The sequence below is a fragment of the Amblyomma maculatum genome, chromosome 7, assembly GCF_055883805.1.
Source record: "Amblyomma maculatum isolate TAMU_Amacu chromosome 7, ASM5588380v1, whole genome shotgun sequence".
NCBI classification, from domain to species: domain Eukaryota; kingdom Metazoa; phylum Arthropoda; class Arachnida; order Ixodida; family Ixodidae; genus Amblyomma; species Amblyomma maculatum.
Window position 1 is genome coordinate 139,152,490 of NC_139350.1, and position 27,788 is coordinate 139,180,277.

A 27,788-nucleotide genomic window follows, 5' to 3' on the forward strand; every position below is an offset into this window, starting at 1 on the left:
ATGCAGGTTCCAGGTGAGTTTCATTATTTTGCCGCTCTTGCCTTCACAGTGCAGACAATCCGTTTTCCGGCTTTTGCATATGCGGGTTCTGTCCAGAATGAAGCAGATCAGCTAGAAGATGTGAACTTAGACGAACTGATGCAGAGTGCTGACTCCCGCTAGTTGGCGCATATGTGTTGCTCTTCCGTTCCCGTTTTATAAGCACTGCTTCTTTCATAAGTAATCCTAGATTTAAGAGCACTATTCAGGAAGCATAATCAAACCTTATGCATGAAATTCTGGCCTGTTCACTTTGCACATCGTACTGCTCTAGTTAGGCGCTGTCTCGCCTGTTCCCGTATAACTTTAATAAAAAGTGAAAAAAAAAAACGATTTTACGCAACACTGAGGCGGCGTTCGTGAACACCAGAAGTGCAACAGAGTTACGTGTTTCACTTTGCGTTTTCGGTTTATTCTTGGGGGAAGGCGGGATGCGATCGGGGCACATCATCGGTGGTACCTGCGACGCCGTGTCTTAACAATCGCATTTTTACGCGGCGTTTCCCAAATGACACTACATGTACATGACTGAAATTGTCGAGCATGGCCCCGGGCTCGCATGCTATGTCCCTCCATCACCCCCCCCCCCCCTTTCCCCTGCGAAGCGATCGAGGTTCATGAACCCCTGACTTCCTCGAAATTTACGCTTCTGTGTGATAGCGTTTTTCTGTTACTTGAATTAGATTACATTGTTCTGTTGTCTAATATGCCGTATACGCCTCATGCCTTCCGTCTGCGGCTGGTTAGAAGTTAGAACCTCCTCCTTCCTCATGCGCGGTGTAAACGCATTTTATCACTCTATCTCCTTCAAACATATGGAGTGTGAACCGGTGGGCATGTTTGCCCGGTAAATTACGGCCGTGGTTATTTTTCTTCCTCCTCGAAGTTTCGCCTTTGATTGGAATGCTTAGGGCACTGCCAGAATTGTTCTTTGCACTTTTCACAACCTGTGGTTTCCATGTGCAGTGCATATCTTAATCTCAGCAACTGTCGATCGGAACAATTAAGTACCAGAGGGCTCTTGCCAGTGATACGCTACAGCATGAACGCAGCCCCGTCATTTATTTAGGTCCATTGTTAGCTCGAGAAATTCGGATTGCTAAATGATCAACGCGGCTTGACACTGCCGAAAACAGACGCAGAGAAGAATAGTTTGCGCTTACTTTGACTCACTGTAACATTGCCACAGATCGAAAATAATGAAAAATAACAAATATAAAAACTGCTGGGCTTGAGGTTGAGCGTGAGGGAGGGCAAATGAGATGAGGGTGAGTGAGGACCAGCAATTTTTTTTAAGTGAGGATGAGGGCGAGGGAGGGCGAAGAAACTTTTTTAAGTGAGGGTGAGGGAGGGCTGCCGATTTGAAATTGAGGGCGAGGGAGGAAAAGCTAAAATGAGGGCATTTGCCCACCTCTGGCCGTAACTACTGAGCCACCCCGGCGGGGAATACGTCCACAGAGAAGAAAGTCGGGTAGGCGGATTGATATGCGCTCGGGTAAATCGATTAAAATAGGACTTCTCCTTATTATTCCCGCTGTTTGTAGTTTTAGCGAGCTACTTTTAACTGCTACGCGAAGCGGCCTCTTTTACATGTGAATGTTTCTTCCGCTCTATATTCACGATTCGTTCAGGGAAAGAGAGACGCATGCAGGCATGCTGACATGAGGAAAGAACATTTATTTTTTGCCAAGAAAATTAATTTTTCGACGCAGGGCAAGCCTGGCTGCATACCGCACAAAACCTGTCATCTTACAGCGTATTTCGACTGCCAATTCATTTAAATTGATATGCTTTTTTACACTGGTCGTGTGGCTGATGTATCCTTAAGACTGATATCATTCGCTTCATGAGATGATTAACACTTAAACACGCAGCGCTTTCCTTATGCGCTGCAGCCAATATCGACGCCGTTCCTCCAGTGTGACTGCGATAGAGTTCAGCTAGATGAGTAGGTGTTTTCAGCATTATTTAATAGATGGCAGCACAAATGCGTAGAATAATTGCATCTACTGTTACCTCTCCTCAAGCGTAGGCGCTGTCGTGACGCTGGGACTAAGTCGACCCGGCCTTCACTTGGTAGCGTGCAGAGACTCGGGGTTGATGAAGGATTGAATCTTCGAAGTTGGTAAAATATATACAAGCAGGTTTAATGGCACTTTGAGAAAACTTATTTACATGATTATTTACATGAAAAAGAAGGATACATCAGCAAAATGGCAAGCGTTAAGAGTTCATAGTGAGAAGCGTCTGGATGAGCCGTTTACCCAGGGCTCAGAGCCTCATTTCGTGCTCTGCAATGTCCTTAAAACCCCCTATGTCCAGCCCCTCTCTGAATATGCTGACCAACCAGTTCCAGGGCACGCCCCTCAGATATCGGCATCCAATCGAACACATCACTGCACTGATGGTCTGATGCACTGACTGGTCCGGCATTGTTTCGTTGGGCGTGGTCACTTGTTGGCGGGAAGAGCTTGGGAACGGCGAGGAGGTACATTTCTATTCTTCAGCAAAGATCCGGTAGGCTGGTTCCGGTAAGTGGATTTCCTTCTCAGAAACCCAAGTGCGCGTGCGCGCCACATACTGCTCCCAGCATTGTCCCTTTCCAGCAATTGCAAATCTTTCCTGCATTCCCGGGAAATCCTCTAATGGCCGTAATCACCTTGCTCCTTTCTTGTCCTGTACGTCAGCGGACGTGTCACTCTGTCGTCTCCTTTGGACAGTAGGCATTCCTCACTGGACAATAGCGCTTCTCGACGTGAAGGGTGAACAATTGAAGGAAAGCACATCCGGCTATTTCCCGCAGGGGGACATTTCTTTGTATTTTTCTAGACGTTCCCCTGACAGGGCCAATTTGGCATTTGCAGGGTCTCGACAAAGCAAATCCGGCTTACACAAAAGGATTCATGGAAACAGGCTCACTTAGCGCCCATGCACCAACACCACATATCCACAGCACTTATCCATGCCCACAGGCGAACAATAGAGCGCGCAAGTGCGGATGATGCACGGTCATAACAGCCTCCTCCCCGCCAGAAGAGTCTCGGAGGGCAGCAGTCGCAGCTGCTGCATGAAGAGACGACTTAATGGCCTGCACATGAATGCTTGAAGCTCGCTGTTGCTTGTCGCGTTGTCTTGATTGTCGTAGGCCAAATTGCTTGAGCTGTCTGAAACTCAACCACATGTCCAAGCAAGCACTCGGCTCCCGTCTGAAGAGACCAGGTTAAAAGAAAACTGTCATCGTTGTTCGAGAAAAGCCCACACTTAAGACGCTCAGGACCCACGTATTCCTAGAAAACCAAACGTGCTGCTTTACATAGTCACACATATACAAGTGCACGAAAAAAAAACCTGATTATCAATTTGGATACGTGGTGAGGAACACCTCGGACCGCTTAGAAACAGCGGCTAAGCGCGTCCGCATTCCCATTTAATTTACCCCTTTTTGTATCTTATTTCAAAATTGTACTGCTGTAAAATCAAGCTCCACCTAAGAAGGCGACTGTTCTTCGATGTCGCAGTTTGCAGCCAAGCCAGGGGACAATGGTCCGTCTCTACGGTGAATTTGGCCCCTCCAAGATAGCACTGCAATTTTTGAATGGCCCACATAATGCAAGTGCACTCTTTCTCTGACGCGCAATAAGCCCTTTCTCTAGAACTCAGTTTCCTGCTCAGGTAGAGCACGGGGTGCTCATTACCGTCGTCATCTCTCTGGCAGAGAACAGCACCTAGCCCTCGATCACTGGCATCACACTGGACCGTGAATTCTCGGTCATAGTCTGGAGCTCGCAATACCGGGCGGCTAATCAGCACAGCCTTCAGGTTTACGAAGGAGGCTTCCTTTTGTTCGTCCCAGACTACATTTGTCGGCTCTGTCCTGCGGAGCGCGTCGGTCAGGGGGCTAGCCAAAGATGAATAGTTAGGGATGTAGTGATTGTAGTATCCCGTCAGCCCCAAGAATGCCCGAATTTCCGTCTTCGTGCTCGGCCGCGGGTAGTCTGCTACCGCAGAAATCTTAATCTCACTGGGTTTCCTGAAACCTTGACCTACATTGTGACCCAAGTAGTTCATGGTCGCCCTTGCCAGGCAGGTATCTCATTCGCACTTGTTTTCATAGCACAGTCCCCTCAGGACGCGTTTGAGAACAGAATGCCATCTTTCTACGCTGTTGCTCTGCGGATGGTGGATAGAGCTGTGCACTACCTTAATGCCGCATCGCTCGAAAAATGAGGTGGTGAGGACACTTGTGAAAACGCTACCCTGATCATTTGGACCTCGGAAGGGAATCCAACTCGTGCAAACACTGGCAGCAGCGAATCCACTACACTCTCGGACGTCACCTCGCGCAGCGGAACAGCTTCTGGAAACTTTGTGGCTGGGCATAACACAGTGAGGATATAACGGTACCCTGACTCTGTCACAGGAAGGGGCCCAACTACATCTATTACTAACCGGTGAAACGGCTCGGTAATGATTGGTACTAACACCATCGGAGCTTTCCACTTATCTTGCGCCTTTCCAACCCGCTGGCACGTGTCGCATGACCGTACAAAATTTTCCGTGCCCTTAAAACATCCAGGCCAATAGTATTCTAACAACAGTCTCTGCTTTGCTTTCCTTATTCCAAGGTGACATGACCACGAGCTGCCATGGGAAAGTCGCAGTAAGTCTTCGCGGTACTCTTGGGGAGCGACTAATTGGTCCCGCTCTACTCCGCGCTTATTCTTGAATAAGCGATACAGCACTCCCTTTCTCATCTCAAAAGAAATATTCTTTGCTGTCTTAGTGGCGCGGTGGCGCTCGCTTATCTCCTGTATCTTGGGATCATTGGCTTGCTCCATAGCTAAGTCCTCTCGGGTTCCACTTAAAAGTCTCGTGAGATTACTAGACACTGGCGGCAAGAGGTTACTCTCAAGAACGTCCTGATTCCGCGTCTCATCAAGCTCACTTTCAAGTTGACTTATCTGAGATGCCTCGCTCTCAAAGTTTTCTGACCTGCTATCTTCCGCATTTACCACTGTTTTAACTGCCGTTTCCTCCGCTGTGGATTTTTCCGGAATGAGCAGTGTAGCTAGTTCTCGCGCCTTTGAACGTGTTAAGGCTTGCACAACTCTGTCTCCGAAAAGGATGCCCCTCTTTCGCAGTAGCATGTCCGATTTGTTGGAAAACAAATACGGATAGCACTTAGGAAGCTTTCCTGAAACGGCAGCCTCGGTTGTTAATTCGCCGAAAGGGCTCTCGATGACCACGTTCGCGATTGGCAAGCACACACTCTGTTCCTCCACTACCTGGCGGATCCATGCACACTGTCCTGTATAGTCGGAAGGCGACACATACGCCGGATGGACAACATCCATCGTTGCGGCCGAATCGCGCAGTACCTTGCAAGGCTTCCCGTTGACTACTAGGTCATGCATGTAAGGTTCCAAAAGCTGCATATTTTCATCGCAGTCACTGACATACGAGAAAGCAATCTTTTCTTTCCGGCAGTTGACGGCAATGTGACCCTGCTCATTACACCTAAAGCATGTGAGCGGCTTCCTAGCCTCAAGCTTATTCTTTGTGTTCTGCGCGTTGGTCACTTCCCCACTTTTCTCACTGCCGTCCTTTCTAGGAAGTTAGCCTGAAGAAACCTTCCTTTCTTCGTTTCCAACTCTAGCAAAGTGCCTTTCCTGACGGTTATTCACACTCAACTTGGGATTGCGGGGCCTATCCACTGCTGGGTTGCTTAATTGTCGTCGCGAAGCATACTCCTCAATGAGTTCGGCAGCTTCAGTTGCCGACTTAATTTCGCCTCGGTCCTGTAACCAATTTCTTTCTTTTTCTGGGAAGCAGTTATAAAACTGCTCCAAAAGAATTCGCTCGACTACAGCGTCCCTATCACTGTAGGAATCTGTGCTCTTTAGCCACTCGCCCAAATTGACTCTTAAATTCTACAGGAATTCAGGGTAACTCTCGTCCCTGGACTTAGTAGCGTTCCGAAAACGTTGTCTGAACGCCTCGGCGCTAAGATTACTTTCTCAGAAGGCAAGCTTTGACCTTCTCGTAGTTGTCCGCGTCCTCCTTGCTTAGCCGCGCGACAACCTCCGCTGCCTCGCAGGGCAGAACCGTCAATAATCTCTGAGACCAAGTGTCTCGCTGGAAGGACAGTTTTTCGCAGGTTCGCTCAAAGTTAGCCAGATACAGACAGATATCCCCTGATATCACATATGGCTGCATGTACTTTGACATCTTGAAATCTGTCTCCTTGTTGAGAAGAGGTACAGCTAGCTGGGGACAATTGCCCGACCTCTTGCTCAACTCTAGTTCTAATTTCCGGAGCTCAATTTCTAGCTGCAGCCTTCTTGCTTCTCTTTCAATTTCGATTTCACGCTCACGCCTCTTTTCCTCTTTTCCCGCTCTTTCTGCCGTCTGAGCTGCTCCTTTTTTTGTCCTATGAGGTTCCATGCTTCACTGAGCTCCTCATCATCGGTTCCCAGGTCAGTGATTGCCTTTATAATCAAGGGTTTTCGTGCCAAACCACTTGTATCAATTCCCAATTCCTCACACAATAGCAACAGTTCCGGTTTCTGCAGCTTTTGTAGGTACATGATCGCTCCGAGTGTCGGCTACTTCCAAAACAACTGTGCAAACTACCAAACCTAAAGGCGTTTCAACACTATTTACCAGTTCTAAAATCTAACCCTGTTCTAGAACCTGGTCCACATCAGAAGAAAAGCCAAGCACTCACCCACACATGCGATCGATGTTCCGAGCTGCTCTCTTGTTGGCCGATTGATGCTCCTGCTTGTTGCTTGGGATGCCACCTCCGATCACAAGATGTTGTGGCTTGTAGCTTCAGATCCACCTCCAATCACCAGATGTTGTGGCTTGTAGATTCAGATCCCAACGCTGGTCACCAGTTGTCGTGACGCTGGGACTAAGTCGACCCGGCCTTCACTTGGTAGCGTGCAGAGACTCGGGGTTGATGAAGGATTGAATCTTCGAAGTTGGTAAAATATATACAAGCAGGTTTAATGGCACTTTGAGAAAACTTATTTACATGATTATTTATATGAAAAAGAAGGGTACATCAGCAAAATGGCAAGCGTTAAGAGTTCATAGTGAGAAGCGTCTGGATGAGCCGTTTACCCAGGGCTCAGAGCCTCATTTCGTGCTCTGCAATGTCCTTAAAACCCCCTATGTCCAGCCCCTCTCTGAAGATGCTGACCAACCAGTTCCAGGGCACGCCCCTCAGATATCGGCATCCCATCGAACACATCACTGCACTGATGGTCTGATGCACTGACTGGTCCGGCATTGTTTCGTTGGGCGTGGTCACTTGTTGGCGGGAAGAGCTTGGGAACGGCGAGGAGGTACATTTCTATTCTTCAGCAAAGATCTGGTATGCTGGTTCCGGTAAGTGGATTTCCTTCTCAGAAACCCAAGTGCACGTGCGCGCCACATACTGCTCCCAGCATTGTCCCTTTCCAGCAATTGCAAATCTTTCCTGCATTCCCGGGAAATCCTCTAATGGCCGTAATCACCTTGCTCCTTTCTTGTCCTGTACGTCAGCGGACGTGTCACTCTGTCGTCTCCTTTGGACAGTAGGCATTCCTCACTGGACAATAGCGCTTCTCGACGGGAAGGGTGAACAATTGAACGAAAGCACTTCCGGCTATTTCCCGCAGGGGGACATTTCTTTGTATTTTTCTAGACGTTCCCCTGACAGGGCCAATTTGGCATTTGCAGGGTCTCGACAAAGCAAATCCGGCTTACACAAAAGGATTCATGGAAACAGGCTCACTTAGCGCCCTTGCACCAACACCACATATCCACAGCACTTATCCATGCCCACAGACGAACAATAGAGCGCGCAAGTGCGGATGATGCACGGTCATAACAGCGCCGAGATGAAAGGATGCCGACCGTCGAATTCAAGGTACGTCACCCGAACCTCCGCCAAGGCTGTTTCTTCGGCCCATTAAGGACTGTGTCTATCTCATCCGTCTAGAAGACACCGAAAAGATTCTGCTGCACCTGAACCCGCTAAAAGAACGCGCATAGCTCGCAACGGAAAAAGAAATCAACGGGTGCCTCCCATTCCTAGACGTCCTTGTCAAAATAACAGCAAAAGGTCTCACGATGAGTGTGCACAGGAAGCCCATCCACACGGTTGAGTACCTGAATTATCAGTCAACCCACCCAGCATCACAAAAACGATCAGTTGCCTTGGCGCTTTTCAATCGGTCCTTCAAGCATTGCTCAAGACGAAAAAAGACAGCTCGTGAGCACAGCAGCACAAGAAAGTACCTCAAAGCAAACGCATACCAATGTCAAGTGCTCAATTCACAAGAACGACGTGCTGCAGCCCCTCAAGTCGGAGCAAGAAGAGAAAAGAAGAAAAAGCGCACCTCTATTTACTATGCCCGGGGTTTCTGCAAAACTGCATGCTTGATACTCACTGCCTACGACGCCCAAGTGGCCCACGTACAATTCGGCAAACTATGAAATTACCTGGTGCTGGTGAAAGGCCCGCTCGAGACAAGCTACCCTAGAGACTCCAAAATTCCTTGCAAAGACAGACGATAGACTGGCAAGTTCAAAAGAGGCTTAATAGAACACCAGCGTGACGTCAAGAACAAAAAAAGTGACTTTTAACGCTCTAGCAGAGCCCCGTCAAAACACAGACCACCTGAATGGCTGGGATTCCGCACGGATACTTAAGGAGAAACTCCTATTTATACTCGCCTACTCAAGGAATCATTGCGCATCCAAATGACAAGCGAAACGATAAAACAGACGCGGAGAAATCTATCCGAGATATGCATGCACTCTGTACGCAATATTTTCACCTCATAAACAACGGCCCATCTTGTTTCGTTTTCACTGCGAACAAGACATCCGTATAGCGGTGCCGAAACTACAACGTTTTTTTATGTTTTTCTTTTTCTTGTTACCTCAGCGAGCGCCGTTTTCTATAAATATGCATTCAAGAAAACTGTGGAAGAACATGGGCCGTCGGCTCGCCCACGCTTGGATAATATAGCGAATACTAGTTTGCGCCGCATTTCGTAGCTCGGGATCAAGTGTTCTTGCTTTCCGCTTAGTCTGCTCTTCCTACTTTGCCGAGGCACTCGCGCTGAAGTTTTACGACCTCTGATAGCAGAAAATCCTGCAACATAGAAGATTGCCTTTTCTAGTAATTTAAGCGCTAGCTCAAAGCCGGTATAGCAGCTTTAATGCCGCTCTCTGTCGATAGCACTGAAGGTTCAAACGCATGGATATGTGTTGTCTGCTCGAACAGCTATGAAGACAACACCACAGGAGCCTTCAGTGCTAGGCTGCCTAGTCTGGCCTTGTAAAGCGCCGTTTGGTAACCTCGTGTACCTGACAATCCCTAGTAGTACGATCGACCACTCAGCTGACAGAGGTATATGGCGAAGTGGAGGGCAGACTCTGGCATTCTCTCGAACTGCAACTTCAGACTGGTGCCTTGAACTATTATTTCGAATATTTTATGTGTTTAGCTGCGACATCCATAGCACATTTATGTGCTCAGCAGGAATAAGTGCCATGTACGTTCCTGCGTTCGCCTCTACGCTGCCAGTGAGTAGATGATATCGCTCTCTACTTTTTCTGAAGGCGGAATTCGGAGCGCCGGACTATTGGCAGCGCAACCTAGAAACGGTCGTCTGAGGCCCACGAACATTATATATTGTGGAAGAAGGCTAGGTCAAGACGGCGAGGTCGTGGCGGCAAGGACAGCCAAGCCTTGTCTAGCGTTTTAATCCGGTCACCAACCCAGGCACGCGCCGGAGCCGGCGCCGCGGGACGATGATGATGGTATGTACAAATGAAAGAAGATGATGATGGCATGTACAAATGAAAGAAGGTCCACAGAAGGTTCACACAATCTGCCCGGGGGGTCGGAAGCGGCCAGCCTGGCCTCTCCTAACTAACCGATGTACCGCGGCACACAAACGGTTTCAAGCGAGAGACATGAACAATTTCAGTTCCACGGTGGCGTCGATCGGCTGGGGGATCAACAGGCGTGACTTTGTAGTTAACTGGAGAAGTTTGGCTGATGATCTTGTAGGGACCAAGGTAGCGGTGGTGGAATTTGTCACTAAGGCTAGGGGTGCGCAGTGGAGTATAAAGCAGTACTTCGTCACCGGGACGATAAGAGACTACGCGATGCGTAGAATCGTAGCGGCTCTTGCGGTCTTCCTGGCACGCTGCTGTGTTGAGGCGGGCAAGATGACGGCATCTGGCCACACGAGATAAGAACTGGGTAGGTACCGATGTGGAGTAGTCGGGCGTAGAGAAGAAGGAAGCGTCAAGAATTGTAGTGGGAGGACGGCCATAAACGAGGAAAAATGGAGAATAACCGGTAGTCCGCTGTACTGCTGTGTTATAGGCGAAAGTGACGAATGGTAGAATAGTGTCCCAATTTCGATGATCCGGTGTGATATACATGGAAATCACATCCGATAAGGTGCGGTGAAATCGCTCAGTCAGCCCGTTAGTCTGGGGATGGTAGCTCGAGGTTGTCTTATGAAGGGTGGATGACGCGTAAAGAACTTCGGCAACGACTGTCGATAAGAAGGCCGTCCCGCGGTCACTTAGGAGCACCCGAGGAGCGCCATGACGCAATACAATTGATTGCAAAAAGAAATTTGCTACTTCTTGAGCGGAACCGGTCGGTACAGGTGCTGTCTCAGCGTAGCGTGTAAGGTGGTCGACAGCTGTTATAATCCAATGGTTACCCCCATCGGAGAGAGGTAGGGGACCATATAAATCGATGCCGACTACGTCGAATGGCGTGGCGGGACAGGGAACAGGTTGTAGAAGGCCAGCGGGTGAAGAAGTCGGCCGTTTGCGACGTTGGCATAGAGGGCAGGATGCGACGTATTTGGCAACGCTGGAAGATAGGCCGGGCCAAAAGAATCGTTTTTTCACGCGGTCGTAGGTTTTGTCAACACCAAGGTGACCTGCAGTAGCGTCATCGTGGAGAGCCGCCAGTATACGTTGACGAAGCACACGCGGCACGACTGGTATCCAGCGAGTGCCATCAGGGCAATACACGAAGCGGAGTAGGATGCCATCTTCGAGCTTGAAATTGCCAAGTTGTCGGCGAAGCCGAGCATTGGGTGGGTCCGAAGCGCCAGTAAGGCGGTCGATGATGGGACGGCAGTAGGCATCGGCTAATTGCTGTGAGCGGAGAGCGTGTTTGTTCTCTGAGTCGTCAAATGAAACTGTTGTGATATACGTCGGGAAAAGAGATGGTCGGCTGTGGTCATAGGTGGAAATGCATTGGGAAGAAAAACAGCAAGCCGATTCCGAAAGTGGACAGCGAGAAAGAGCGTCGGCGTCTTGGTGTTGGCGACCCGATTTATAAATGACGTCAAAATTGTATTCTTGCAGACGTATAATCCAACGGCCAAGTCGGCCTGTCAAATTTTTGAGCGAAGACAACCAGCAAAGAGCATGGTGATCGGTCACAACTGTGAAGTGCCGACCGTATAGGTAAGGGCGAAACGTTTGGACAGCCCAGACGACGGCAAGGGACTCCTGTTCGGTAATAGTGTAGTTTTTCTCAGCTGGAGTCATAGTCCGACTGGCGAAGGCAATCACTTTCTCACGCGAAGTTGCATCGCGCTGCAGAAGTACAGCGCCAAGACCGATACCACTGGCATCAGTGTGCAGGATGGTTGGAGCGCTGTCACTGAAGTGACCAAGAACAGGGTCTGATGTGAGGGCGTGCTTCAGGTTATTAAAAGCAGCTTCGCACTGTTCAGTCCACACGAAAGGGCTGCGTGCTTTAAGTAGTTGATGAAGTGGAGCAGCAATACTTGCAAAATGCTTTATAAAACGCCGGAAATAGGACGCCAGGCCGAGAAAACTGCGCAATTCTGTAGTCCGTTGTGGACGAGCAAATTTCAAGACCGCGATGATTTTTTCAGGGTCTGGACGAATGCCGTCATGGCTGACTAGATTTCCCAATATTTTAATTTCCTTCTGTGCAAAGTGGCACTTCTTGGTGTTGAGCTGAAGGCCCGCTGAAGCGAGACACGTGAGGACCTCATTCAGGCGCGTGAGATGGTCGTTAAAAGTTGACGAAAAGATGACAATGTCATCCAAGTAACATAAACAGGTTCTCCATTTTAGGCCACGAAGCACAGTATCGATCATCCTTTCAAATGTCGCTGGTGCGTTACAAAGTCCGAAAGGCATAACATTAAATTCGTAAAGGTCATCGGGAGTTGCGAAAGCGGTTTTTTCTTTATCGTCCTCGTGCATAGGTATTTGCCAATAACCTGAGCGGAGGTCCAAAGTCGAGAAATATTCGGCACCTTGGAGAGAGTCAAGGGCGTCATCAATTCTTGGCATTGGGTATACATCTCTGCGGGTAATTTTGTTGAGTGCGCGGTAATCAACACAAAAGCGTACCGAGCCGTCCTTTTTTTTAACTAACACTACTGGGGAGGACCATGGACTTGTCGAGGGACGAATAATATTGCGATGGAGCATGTCATTTACATTTTCTTCAATTACTTTTCGTTCAGAGAGGGAAACCCGATAAGGCCGTCGGCGAACGATAGAGTTACCTTCAGTAATGATGCGATGGTGCGCAACACTAGTCCGTCCCAGTGATGGGGAAGTGGTATCAAAAATGGCTTGGTGTTGTCGAAGCAATGTCAGCAGTTCTTGGCGTTGGTTCGGCGTGAGGTTAGGATTAATAGTCTTTGTGAGAACAGAAAGAGAGACGTCTGTCGAAACACGGTGCTGAGGTTGAGGGGCGGTGAGCACCATCAAGGACAAAGGTTGAACATCCACCTTGCAGGGGAGAGAAGTTCCTTGTCGGAGCACGAGGGATTCACGTGAAGTGTTAGTGGCCGCTACTGTCGCTGAGCCGTTGCAGAACCTCACAAGACTAGACGGGAAGGCGATACCGCGTTCAAGATGACGATAAGATGGTGCGATGAGTACGTCCCCGTGAGCGATGTGGTCAGAAACAACGGTAAGCAGTTTTTCGCACTGAGGAGGCAGAACAGTATCAGCGGCGGCAACGAGGGGATGATGTCGTTCAGAAACTTCAGATGAAAAATCGCTGTCTGTCATATGAATAACACAGTCGCCACAAGAAATTAACGCCGAAGCGGTTGACAAAAAATCCCATCCAAAAATCATCAGATGCGCACATGGAGAGAGCACAGCAAACTGCACATGATGGCGGACGCCGTCAATAACAACTCGTACGGTGCACTTTGCTAAAGGGCGCAAAGGGACGTTATTGGCTCCACGGAGTTCAGGCCCATCATATGGTGTCGTAACTTTTCGCAAACGGTAGCACAAATCAGCGTGAATGATAGAAATTGCAGCCCCTGTATCAATCAATGCTTCGACCGGTAATCCTTCAGCGAAAACAGAAATCACATTATACGGGCGATCTGGAGGACTTTTGGTAAGTTCGCAGACTGCAGTTTGACCTCCGGAAACTGCAATGCTTAGTTTTCCGGATGGCGGACAGGGAGAGTTGTTGCGGGTCGGAGAGGGGAAACTGAGCGGCGGTATGGGGATAGGGACCGACGTCGGGATGCATGGGTTCCACGAGGCTCAGACGAGGATTCTGGAGGTGGGGATGATCTTCGAGGTGGGCTGGAAATAGGAGGTCGTCGCTGATAATATGAGGGTACGTCACTTTCGAAGGCGTCATAACCACGCCGCTCGTTCTGAATACGGCGACGGCAGAAGCGGGATATATGTCCTCGTATTCCACAGTAGTAGCACACTGGGCGAGAGGGGCGCCAGGGTGCGTAATAGGGTGGCGTAGGTTGAGCCGTCGTCACGGCGTTGATGTGGTTGTAGGGCGATGCCAGTTGGGGCGGCGGAACAAAAGGAGGGGGTGATGCTGCGACGTGCGCGTAAGTCGGTGCTTGGCGGGGTGCAGGAGGGTCGGACGGCATAGGTCGCGTGATTGTTGCCAGCTCATCTTTAATGATGTTGCGTAGACCGGCGTCATTAGATGGTACGGAAGAATGATCGCAACCGTGTCGACAGACAGGCTTGAGGGCTTGGAGCTCCTCCCGGATGATGGCTCGAATCAGTGCCCGTAGATCCAGGTCAGCATAGGTCGGGCCAGTAGCAATGCCGGGCTGCAATCGGGAGGACTGCAGCTGGTCGATGCGTTGGCAGGTCGCAATAATGGCGTCAACAGTAGAAGGATTCTGGGCAATCAGGGTATTATAAGCCACAGAATTAATTCCTTTTAAGATGTGGTGTACGCGTTCAGGTTCCGGCATGGTGGGACTAACACGCCGGCAGAGTGCAAGTATGGCCTCTATGTAAGACGCGTAGGACTCATCGGGACCTTGGAGGCGAGAGGCGAGCTTGTTCTTCGCGACCTCAGTGCGAACTGCTGGGTCGGCGAAATATTGGCGGAACTGCTGGTTGAATGTTGTCCAGTTAGTGGTGTGGGGTTCGCGGTTAATAAACCAGGTTCTGGCGACCTCAATGAGGTAGAAAGAAACGTTCAGAAATTTTAGAGCGTCGTCCCACCGGTTGTAGTTACTGCAGCGTTCATAGGTGTCCAGCCAATCATCGACGTCTTCGTCGCGACGACCAGCGAACAGCGGCGGGTCGCGTTGTCGTGCGGGCACAGTCGGAGGGGGTGGTGCAGCCGAGGTAGAGGGTCCTGCCGATTCTTGGGTGCTCTCGGTAGACATAACGATGGTGGCAGGCGGTAAACAGCGACCGGAACGTAGCTCCAGCGAGAGGCAGGGCACAAAACAGCAAGGGGATCAATTCTCACCTCCACCACTTGTGGAAGAAGGCTAGGTCAAGACGGCGAGGTCGTGGCGGCAAGGACAGCCAAGCCTTGTCTAGCGTTTTAATCCGGTCACCAACCCAGGCACGCGCCGGAGCCGGCGCCGCGGGACGATGATGATGTTATGTACAAATGAAAGAAGATGATGATGGCATGTACAAATGAAAGAAGGTCCACAGAAGGTTCACAATATGCATCAAAATTCATCGATTGTAACAAAAGCCCATATTGGAGAAAGTCCCTCAGAAACTGGTACTATTCCGTGCCGCCACGTGATGCATAGAATTAAAACTACCTGCATGCGCCTCGCGGCTCTGTCGCATGGCCTCTTCTATGCTGACTGTTAGGCAGCCGGCCTTGGCAGACGGGAGTACGCTTTACCAATGCGCTTGCTTTTACGACGCTTGGTAATGGGCTTTTGCTTAATCGTGAATTTACGTTCACATAGGCGTCCAATGGCGTAAAAATCATATTGCTGCGCTGTTGGTGGCTCTAAAATATTTAATTAAAGAGAAAGTACGAACAGAACCCAAACCGTAACTGGAGCCAGAAAAGCGGAAGCTACCTGCTGTATTAACACTCTGAGGAAAGCTCCGCCGCCGTAGATGTGGCACGGAAAAGTCTCGACGAGTATAGCTTTGTCTGTACACGCAAAGAGGCGCTCGCCGCCGAGTTCTCCCACCCACCTACTCAGGCAGCCTAACATCCTCGATCTTGCAGCGCCGCGAGCTGCATGAAGTCAGCCGTATCAAGACGCGGCCGCATGCGCAAGCTCTAAGCTCTGCTCACTTTCGGTGCATATACCACGTTCGCGTGTTTTGAAGGACTGGTTTCAGGCTACAAGCTCGTCCCGTTTTAGCTCTGTGCTCTGATTTTCTTATTTAGGTGCGCTGAAGGGCGGTGCCATCTCCTTGACTGGCGTATACCCGTTACTATAGCAACGAGCAAAACACTTCATGTGAGCACATAATTGTCCTCATACCATGCAAAATGCACAAAATATTCTATTCCGCGGCTCAAGGTTCCAACCGGCTGATGTATTCGAAAGGAACACGCAGGTAGACCCCGTTCATCGCCATATCTCGATATCTGAGCTGCCGCTCATGTGTTGTTATTGACACGAAGTCGCTAACGGGCTCTTTGATTTGGCAGACGAGTCAATCTACCACTGAAGGCTTCTCTGGTGCCTTTTGCATAGATGCTCAAGCAGAATACGCGTATCTCTGCGGTCGAAAATTGATTTGGACAGTAAGGTGCATGAAACTTTCTAGCAGCTTAAAGTGTTTTTTTCTTAAATAACTAGAACACAATATTTCACACATTTCAATATTTCAGCGTGTAGTTGCTGGAAGAAGCCGTAAAATTACAGCGCGCGCGCCTTCTTGCGTAGATATAGTACATTCGGCGGAAAGTGTAGCCATCAAAAGAGTTCTGAACAGAGTTTATGGCCTTCTTTTGCCGTGTAAATCGCTATTTTTTTTTCTTTGGAGACATAATCCTGTGTTCCTAAACGGGGAAAAGTGGCTAATTTACACGACAGGCTTAAATACGATTGCACTTAAGCAAGGTCACCAGACTAAACAGTGCTTAACGGAATCGTGATTTGTCTGTTACATAGCTCACATTTTTTTTCCGTTGTGTCAGTTATTGCCCCTTGTGTGTAACAAAAGGAATGACGCGGTTATCTGCAGAACGAAGCTGCATTTATAAATGTATTACTTATTAAGCACGCAGAGTCCGGAGTGCGATCCGTCTTCCGCGCCCATAGCGCACTCACGTAAAGTCCGAGAGTAGAGCGCTGTCTCCACTGCCGTGCAGGCCGCGCCTCCCGCAAGCCGTCCGCGCCAAAGATGCGGTGGATGTCTTGCGCCAGAGTCAGAAAATGCTTAAAATTCATTTGATTGCTTTAATATTAATCACTGGGGTATAGAACTGCTTAACTGTACCGAGTTACTGGGACTGGTGATAACAGTGACAAAAGCAAGTTTTGGCTCAGTACAGGTGAACCGCTATCGCTGCTTTGGTGCGCGCTCATTCCGGGCAGACTAGCTCTGCGGCTCAAGCGAAGACGAAAGTAATCGCATTAACCTTCTATTGTGTTCTTAGGCACAACCTTAGGTTCTCTACCGTCAGGTACGGTAGGGGTGACGAGACCGACAACTGAACTTGATAGCAAATAAACTGAAGCTGATACAGAAGTGTACATGTTTAAAACAGGTTGAAAAACGGCACGTAAACATTGAATTGGGCATCCTTTTCGACACAGTCGATGAGGCAGCAAATGTACGAGATCTGCCCGCGAGATCCCGCATGCGCCAGATCTGCGCACGAGAACTGCCCGCGAGATTCCGCGAGATGAGTTTTCCTTGTCGAGAGTCCTTGCCGTCTCCAAGGCAACATATGGGGAACGACGACGGGCGACGCCGTACCGCCAATCCTACACTTGCAGAAGCACAGCAAATGACGCGTGCCAAAGAAAGGCAATTACCACCGTGCGGCTCTCGCCCGGTCTTTGCTAGCAAAAGCTGTGAAAGGGGCGCCGATGTACCGTGTCCAGCAGGAACGCTCTGGTTTTCGCAGTTTTTTCAGTGTGCTTTCGGAATTGTTTTCCGTTGTGTCTCCATCGTTGAGAAAGAAAACGGAAAGCGTATAAAAACATATGAAAACACATTCCCACGTGTGCACCAGTTTTCCGAAGGAAATCATCAGCCTCAAGTGAGTCGTCGTCGCCGCGAGCAATAAACAAAAGCGCTGATTCGCGTTCTCATGCTACGCATCTTTCCACTCACTGTTCACCAGTGTACCTCGACATCCGGCCATCGCCGCTGTCTTTTAGAGGGGCGGCTGCATTCACTGTGTCCCACGACGTTTCCCGCTGTCAGCACATTTCCCAGAACTGTTGACATGCAGGGCTGGAGCCATCACGGAGCCACTCTTAACCGCGTGTTTGCCGGCTATTCGTCACTTCCACGCTTCCCCGGGAAGAACGAGGGCCTGACCTCATTCCTCCTGGCAGCATTTGGTCTTCGAACGCTCTGCTTATCTTAATTTGAAGCCTGTGCGGCCTCCGGGCGAAGATGATTACGGTCGGCTTGCTATGGCGTTGTCGGTGTAACGGCTCTTTATGCTCTTTTAGAGCCTGGTGTGAATCAGCCTAGAAGAGCGCAAACAAGGCGCGCGTCCCTGCTGCCAGCCTCCACAAGCGTGGCCGTGGCTGACGTTGCCAGAACAGGGGACTTCCTCGGCTTCTCTGGCGAGCCCACTTTCCTCCTTTCGCTACGTTTCGGCTAGGCTGGTCCCTGCCATGTCTACGTCATTGGGCAACCGGGGTGTATCGTAGCGGGGAGCCGAGAATACAAAACAAAGGACGGACTGTCCTATTAGCGCGCGAGCATTCATCGGTCCCTTTCAGTATCTTTCTTTTAAAATGACACCAGAGAGTGTACACAAGACAGTTCTAGGAGTAGGAGATGCTCTATAGTGCTGATCAGTTCCAATGCACCGGCCTCCATGCCTGTGATTTGAAACAGTCGATAGGTCTGTAGACGAGGAGACAGTAGCGAAGAGCCTGAGCGACATCGTCCATCAAACTTTCGGGTGGCCTCTTAGTGGCAAGTTTGAGGCATCCAGTGCTGTAAGCAGTGCTACGGTAACCTATCCTGTGCTTTCATTATACGTCTGAGAGCGACCTTGTTTAAACGACTGCTTAACAGCACTCTGAGCAAACGATACTGCAAAGACGGAACAGGAGTGCACTACGTTGTTCTTGTGCGCCAGGCAGTGCTGCAAGGCTGCACCCAAGTGTCATCGGATGGCACTCTATATACGGCCTGCCTATCTATTGCTACGTGACTTCATGTGGACGTTGTTGAAACAGACTAGCTTGCAGACGTCGCACTTGGACACTTTTGCGACCTTCTGTCACAGGCACTGTAGTTACCTCGTTTAACCACACAAACCGAGGTCGCCAAAATCGGTTCGCATGCAATAAAGCCCAGATTATATATGCAGAGTTCTTTCCCCGCGATATTTGCTCGTCGAAAACTGCCGCGCCGACGCGACGCCCAGCGCATCCCTCGCGAATCCCTCGATGCGAAAGCAAATATACCAGCGAGTGGAAATAACCGCAGAGCGAAGTACGCTAGACAAGCGACGGTGTCCATTGTGTTAAAATCGCGAAATTGCTCATTCCAACGCTACGGTGCTAAATGTAGACAGCGTACATAAGTTGCACAAGGATTTTGCGCGCTCGCATGAAGAAAGATACCTCAGAATGCCCACTCAGATACCAGCGACGCGGTTCTTTATTTACTTTTTTTTTGTTTTTACAAATTTCGTTTCAGGGAGAAACCAAATACATTATGATCCAAGGGTAGGTCGTATACTCGCACAAAAAGTGATATTCTGTGCTTGATTAGGCGTTTATTTTCACGATAACCACATTTCTGCGACCAAATTGCCGCAAACCTCGTCGGCCGTGGCGGCCATGTTGACAGCGGCCGTTCAAACCGGAAATGCTAGTTACTATATATGCTACCAAAGGTAGCAGAGTTGCGCGTCTGTTCTCAAAATGCCGCTCGCGCCTTCATTGGTAGAACGCCAGCACGTGGTGACCAGCAACCGTGCACTGCAGACAAGGTGAAACAAGGGACACTTTTTAGCAATTCCCTCCGCCGCCGCTGCAGCGAACTGGATTGACGGCCAGCCAAGTTCGAAGCGTAACTACTATCCAACCGCTGTTTACGTTCGCCGGTACTCACGCTAACGCTACCTTGGCTCATGTGCGTATCAGTCGCGTTGAAGCAAGTGTATATATAACATGGGCTGTTCAGCTCCAAACTACAGCAATCGTTCTGAAAGCGGAAAACAGAAGAACTGTTATCCGCCGGTGACTGCAGTGGTTGTTACGTATGTGCCGCGACAATCCTACATCAAGAGGAGCAAGGATATGTGATGTAAGCTTATACTTCGATCAACTTTTGGAAGTACTGTTGATATGAAGTAATCGACAGATGGAGCTGTCGATGTTGTTTAACTGCTTAGATTGTAACTAAATGCACTGTTTTTACGCTCGACGTCGTGCATCGGCGCGGCTTCTAAATCAAGTCATATAGGAGAGCAAGCCGATGGAACTAATAAAGGACCGCAAACTGCTATGATAGCCTAAGTACTGTGTGGGCACGGTACAAAAAGCGGTCATGTATGCTTCGTGATATCGCGCCTTGTGGAGAGCAAGTACTCTACGAGCGACAGTGTGAACAAGTCGTCGCTTTCTTTTTGCTGCACTCCACGTGGTTTCAGGTAGCATACATGTGCAACTCGAGACAGTGTAGTTCCATGGAAATGGTAGCCATGGAGGGCGCCTGCTAAAGATCATGCATTATCACTGTCATATATAGCATGGCTTGCTTGGAAGTCTTGGCCCTTTAACATGGCAACTTACAGGGAGCCACATAAAACTGGAGAAGGAAAAACTGAGGTCCATTTAGCGTATTAATTTGTTGTATCCGTTACATAAGCCAAAAGTGATTGAGTTGGTGAACAAACACTGAATGAAATCTGGGTTGCTGTGCTTTTCAAGTGTTTTTAAATAATCGCTTTTCTTAGAGCTCTATAATATTAGTACTCATTATCACCATTTGCAATTTCCATCCACGTGGTATGTCCTTCAATTGTCCTTCACTTGTCATTCATTGTTCACTTACATGCAGGATCACTTTACACGTGATCAGTTTCTGCAAGAAAAGGTGAATCAAGAAAAAAGGACTGAAACCAGATGCAGTCCCAAGCATATTTTCCTGTAAGTCACAGCAGATTGGGCTAATGCTTATGCTGTTAAAAATGGGACTGCTATACGTTGAGTGGATATTTCCCAATAACTTACTTTCAGTTGTTTTGCCTGTAGATTCACCTTTGCAAGTAACACCAGGTGCAGCATCTCATGGTGTCACCTCGACAAGATCAGGTCTGACCGGAATGAAACTAGGCATTCTCACTGCCAATGACCTAGATGTTTCTGGTTAAAGCAACATGTCTTTTTTTCTCTGTTCTCCTAATGTGTGCTTCTTTATCATGCAGGTTGCTCAGTGCTGGAAGTGTCAAAAGAGACATCTGACACCTTGCAAGCTGCTTCGGTACCTTTAGGTGCGGTAGTACTCTTTCCGAGTACCTGAAGTCTTCCACCTGAGAAGCCATGCATAAGTGAAATCAGTAACTTTTCTTTATTCATGCAAAACTTCTTTTCATTTTACCAATGTATGATTCTTTAGCATGCAAACTTTTCAGTGGCTGAATTGTCGAAAGCAAATGCACCTGCCATGATTCAGGCTGCTTCAGCACGTTCAGGTGACATAGTGCTCTGTGCTGTCTTAGTACCTAGTCCAAAAACAGGTTTTATCACTTCTCCAAGCCTGAACTGCAGTTTTCATGTATGGAGACAAATGTTTGCTAGCATTCCGATGGACAGATGCAGCACATATCCTCAACGGAAGTGACTTAGCAGTTTCTAGTTCAAGTGATGCTTGTTCTCTCTGTTTTTCTGATTAGTGTTTCCTTTATCGTGCAGAGATGCACAGTACTGAAAGTCCCAGAAGAGGAGACCCCTGGCACCATACAAGTGGTAATGCTTCTGGTCAACACCTTGCAGATCGTGGGTAGGTCTTGTCACTTTCCAAAGCCTGCGTTGCAGTTGCCGTGAGTGAAGACGAATGCTTGCTAATGTCAACATGCATAGCAAACGATGAAAGCAGCAGGCATTGCAATTACCATTGATGTAGGTTTTTTGTGTTCTACTGACCCTTGCTGTCCTTTTTTTTTTCTGGAGTATACTTCCTTGTTATGCAAATTACTCAGCGTACCAAGGGCCACAACATAAATCTGATACCTTCAAGACTGCCTCAACACTATCAAGTGAGTGTGAATCTATTTCCTTAATTGCTTCCATGTCACACTTTCTGATGTCATTTATCTTGCATTTGTTTATCAGCTTTGCTATTTTAAAGAGTTGTGCTTCATATCGTGATTGAAAACCTTCATATTCTGATGGATCTAGGTACGGTCCCTCATATATTGATAGTTTACTGGAATCCCTTCCAAGGTGCTTCGTCCCCTGTATATAATGCAGATTGTCTGATTTCTCTGATGGAGTTCTCAATCATTGTCTTTGTTAATATCATTGCCTGCATCTAGCTCATTATTGTTTGTATAACAAATGATGGCATTTCGCAAAACCATTGCTTCTCTCTGAATGTACGTATACTCGTGACTATGCAAATTTTTGTCTTTTACTGCCTGAAATTGTTTTCAATTTATCCCCACTGTTTGGCTTCGTTTATGAGGTTTAGCATCCCAAAGTGACTCGGGCAATGAGACGCCGTAGTGGACGGCGCCAGAAATTCAGAAATTTTGACCACCTGTGGTTCTTTAACGTGCACTGACATCATGCATTACACTGGCACCTTGCTTCTCTCCTCATTTGAAAAGCAGCCGCCACAGCCAGGATTCGATCCCGCATCTATGGGCACAGACGTCGAGCACCCTAACCAATGCACCACTGTGGCGGGTCATTTATTCCCACTGTATTCCTAAAGCATTGCCTTCCTGTTCATTTGTGTTCATTTCAATGCACTTGTAATTTCTTTGTCTCTTTGTTGTTGATGTATAGTATTTTTGTGTATCCACACTGCCCTTATGCAATGCCCCTCCCCATATGTTCAAAAAAATAAATAACCTGATCTCCTTCTCTCTCACAGCACTTGGGCTGTTAGTAACATGTTGGTGTACTGCACTCTGTCCTTTCATGTACAAAGCTGCGTGCATAAGGCTTACAAACTGATCGGGCTTTTTAACAGTTTATAGCGGCTATTTTGGCCTTCATCATAGCTCAACTCAAACACCTTTCTGAAACACTTGTCTTAGCTGTGGGGCACAACAAACGATGTTCGTCACCAGAGTGGTGTACCTGCAGCCACCTAAATTGCTCCAAACCCATTACACGCAGTAGGAGAAGCGCCATGTCTGGCTGGCCTTGATTTGGCTGGCATTAGCAGTAGTGTATAGGGGTGCTAGACAAGGGGCTCCTATTTGATAATGAAAAAAGAAAAATTTTCTTTTCTCTTTCTGTTTGCCTTTTTCAGGGCCTTTTTCTAGATGCATCAGTGCAATATCTACTGTCTAAAAATTCAGTTTAGGGCTTGTGACAATTTGATTAATGGTTTGCCAAGAAATGACTGTTTCGGGTGCCTTACCAAAATTTGGAGCATGGTAAATACAACAGGTTTTCATAAGACTGTAGCAGTTTGGAAACAGCTGGTGTATATTCCTTGCTGTGGCCTGTACCAGTGTACCCTACTTCTACATCTTTTCTAAACTCTTTGTTTGCCGTCCGGCATAATGTCATGAATAAATACAATCACACTTCAGTCCTATTTGTTAATTGTCTGTTTCTGCCATAAAAATAGAATGAAGTGATGTTCTTATACACCTACAAGGGCTGTTATTTTAGTGTTAAGCTATACAATTTTCAAAACAGGACCGCCTTACAGCATGAACTGTTGTTCTGACATTACTGAAGGCTCTCTATGTAAGGATACCTGAACAGACATCAGTTTTCATTCACCTGCCCATTACATCAAGTATCGTTCAGGTGAGATTGCTTGACTCACAGCAAGGTGCCTTTGTCAGCTAATTGTGCGCATGAAATGCACCACGATGCTTATTCTTAATGCAGAACTCGAGATGTCAACACTCTGTAGATCACTACTAGGTAAGAATATTTCTTCCACTACTGCTTTCGTGAAGAAGACACTAAAATAAACATGGCGTGATACCAAATATATGTTTATAACTAATCTACTTTATTGCATAATGCCGTACAACTGCCTTTTGAGAAATGAACTGTGGTCTGCTACACTCCAACAAGTTATGTTTCGAATCACCAGAGCTGTAAAGCAATTAACAAAATGACTTTCGTGGAAATGTGGCTGTGACACACGCTTAGTGAGAGGAAGCCGCAAGGTACATGTCTGCTGAAAATCTGAAGATATGCCCTAGTTTAAATACCATTGGCAACTGGTCGCTGTTTCATAAGTGATATGATCTCAGAGAACCTAGATGTTGAGAGCTGCTGCACATAAATAGGTACAGACCTGATTTGTTACAATTTTCCATGCAAATTTTGCATCAATTTTATACAGCTAGCTAGATCAAAATATCTGGTTATTTTGCACTCTGTTCGTGTTTTGTTGAAGTACAGGCACATTTTTTTTTTGCTAAAACTTGCATTTGGGTTTCTTTATCGAAAACAAGCCGGATTTTCAGCTCAGTGCTTTTTCATTTACACTGTTTAGGCGCTAAAATACAGCTCCGCGCTACTTTGCATTGTGAATTTATCCCTGTTGGCATAACACTTGTATGCAAACAATTTTTAGGCGAAGCCAACCATGCTTAGGCATCTGATTGTTTACTTCAGATGCCAAAGTTCATACAGTTTCGAATAAACAGTCTTTTAGATGTTATATGATCTCCTTGTTATAGTTTTCGATCGTAACATTTTAAATGTCTTGCGCATCCAATAAAAAGATATATAAACAGGTTTCCTAATGCAGATCAGGCGGCCAAATATTGGCCCAAAGAAGAATGCTGCATATGTATGGCGCCTGTGTACAATATTAAGACTGTCCTCCTTCACAAAATCCGGATACGTCTGTGCAAAGCACCGGTGCACTGGAGGCGAGCTGTGCCAAGCGGAGAGAAGCGACGTGTTTGAACATGAGCTGAGCATCCAGACAGCCCGGCGCCGTGGCCCTGGCGGTGGACCCCTTCTCGCCCCGCGACATATTTGAAGCAAGAGCACAGCAAGCTCTCCCATTGGCCCTGCGAAAGTGCTGCCGTCGGATTGGACAATTTGAGCGTCAACGGTTTCTCGGTTTACGGAGCCTCAAGTGCTTCCGTTCGAGACTCCGAGCGTGAGTTCGTCACTAGCGTCCATCGGGAGCAGTTCGCCCCCTGAGAGAGCGGGCGCGACGGAGTCTCCCCGGCCGTCGCTGCGCGAGAACAGTCGCGTATGGCTATATTAGCTTTCGGCCCTAGAGCCGATCTCGTTGTGTAAATGCCTGTAAATAGTGAATAAAGCCTTTTCTTCATCTCACCAGCGCCGACTCGGATTCATCGCTACCGCCCGGGGAGCTTACAGCCCTCGTTCACGAAACTGGTGACGAGCGCTAAGCAACCAACTCCTTGGCACAACCCTGTTGACGGTGGGCTACTGTGTGATAACCCAACCGGCACAACATTGGTGGCAGCGGTGGGATTGACCTGCGTCAGGCACCTCGGCGCGGTGAGTACCTGAAGTTTCCCTCAAACGCCAGACTTTATCTGACACACAGGGTAGCTTAGAGAAAGGCTGATCGTAGCATTGTGTTGACCTTGCGTGTTTCAAGCCGACAGGAAGTGTTTTGAAAACCAAGGGTTGCTGAGAGGGCAATCAGTGTGAGAAAAGCTTGCGCGTCTCTTGCTAGGAGCGAGACAGCGAACGTCTAGTACACTATTCTAAAAGGCAAACAACAAGAGGCCGGTGTAAAAGATGGAGAGTACAAGGTCAAAGAACTCCAAATTTGTGAGGAGTTGGGCATCGATTTGGGCTCAAGGAAAAGAAAGAAGGCGATCCTTGAGATCATGCAGACTAAGGACGTGACGGTTGAGGAAGTCGCAGAGGCCTGGGCTTATATCGGGTAGCACCATAAACGGGAGGAAGAGAAGGAACGTAGTGAGCGGGAGGAGGAGAATGAACTCCGCACGAAAGAGAAAGAGAGGGAACGTCGCAAGGAAGAAATGCAGGAGTGTGAGGCGCTTAGACAGATGGAGCTTAAAATGAAAGAATTGGAGCTCCGCAGAAGCTCGCCAGCACCTAGCTTAGCTTCTGGACAGTCCCCTCCAACAGTTCCGAAACCCGTAATCAACTACCGCCTTTTGCCATTGGCGAGGATATGGCTAAATGCCTCGTGAAATTTGAGCATGTGTGCGAACGGAATGACATCAAGCCATCCCTCTGGGTACAGAATTTGTAGGCTTTGCTTCCTGGGGAGGCATCTGACGTAATCACGTGTCTGTCGAAAGAGGCTTTCGAAATCTACAGTGATGTCAAGGAAGCACTACTGCGGAAGTACACATTGTCGCCCGAAGCCTTCCGGCAGCGGTTCCGGTATGCTCATAAGGGTAAGGAGTCGCATGCTGACTTCGCGTTCCGTCTGAAAGCCGACCTAGTTCAGCGGCTCAAGGGCGAAGAGGTTTACGACGATCGCGATAAGGTCGTGGAATGCATCGCATTAGAGCAATTCTACCGTGGCATCGATGATGATGTCAGCCTCTGGTTGCTAGATAAGCTAACGGAGGTTAAGCTAAACAAGGCAGGTTAGCGGAAGAATATTACGCCCGCCGAAGCTTGCACAACAAGGCAGTGCGCGCAGAGAAACCTGACAGGAAAGATGGCTTTCCGAGGAGGCCCGACGAACGGAAGCCATTCACGCGTCGCGAGTCTCCTAAAGACTCGTCTTTTACAAAAGAAACTCTAAGGGAGGGGCAGAATGAGTCTCAGAGGGCTAATGTTCGCAAACAGGGCAACGATGCGACACATTATTTTGAAAAACGCAAGCCGTTGAAAAGCTATAACTGCAAAAGGGAAGGGCACCTCGCAACGTAAAGCAAATTGAGAGTTGTGTTGGCGATCATTCGGGAAACAGACAAAAACCTGTGACTGGTGGAGCCATATATGCAGGAGATTAAGGTAAACGGAAAAAAATGTAAAGCACTTCGGGACTCGGCAGCAACTATGGACGTTAACCACCAGTCTTTGGTATCCCCGAATGAGTTTACAGGAGAATGTGCTTGGATACAGCAAGTGGCCAAAGAGCAGAGCATCTGTCTACAGATAGCGATGGTCACCATTGAAGAAGAATTTGGTAAACTAAACACAGAAGCCGCTGTGTCTGCTGTCGTTCCGGAGCAATTTCCCTACCTCTTCTCAAACAGTTCGGAGCAGTTTCTGAAGAATCAGGGCAAATCATTTTTTTGCCGATGTGGCATACATAGCCCTCACGCGATTAAAAGCGCGCAATCTGTCGAAGCAACTTGATCTTGCGTCGGTGAGCGAACCGCGCTGCGGCACACTGGACGAGCAGGGTAACTTGAGTGGTGAGACCTCACGGCAGGGAACGCGGGGCGCGGGAGCAGGTGTGAGCGAGCCGTGTTTGGACGTGGCTGAGAATGATGCCTGCGCTGTAGATGCGGCGCCGCCAGGCGGCGCGGGCTCTATACTTTCGCTCCTATTTCCACCGGCTGGCAAGTGCTGGCTGAAGTTGAGAAGGAAACTCTCATTCTCGAGCAGCAGGAAGACTGTTCGATCGCCGGTTTAATGAAAAGCGTCAAACTGGGTGTGAAGAAAAAGGGAGTTGAATTTTATGACAGATCAGGCTTATTGTACCGCAGCTACACGGATAAGCAGGGGCTCAAATATGAGCAGCTTTTGATTCCTCAGAAGTATGGCGGTCAGCTACTGAAACTCTCGCATGAAAATGCGTGGGCAGGGCATCTTGGCTTGAAAAAGATCAAAGCTAGAATTGCTCAGGAGCTTTATTGGCCGCACTGTTGGAAAGATGTTGAACAATTCGTGCGCTCTTGCGACACCTGCCAGAGAGTGGGCCAGCCAGAGAGTTGGTGCCTGTCATAACAGAACCTTTTCGGCGACTGGTAATCGATATAGTAGGTCCTCTGCCAAGATCAGCGAACGGTTGCCGGTATGTTGTGTGTCGCGACCAGGCTCCCAGAGGCGGTACCACTTAAGGAGTTAAATTCTCCCCAGGCCGTGGACGCTCTGCTCTCAATTTTTGCACGCGTAGGGTTCCCTTCCGAGATTCAGTGCGACAATGGCAGCGTATTCACCAGCTAA

General features: G+C 48.4%; 1 pseudogene; it reads left to right on the forward strand.

Moving 5' to 3' along the window:
* LOC146184859 (uncharacterized) lies at positions 1-27,788 on the forward strand (annotated as a pseudogene).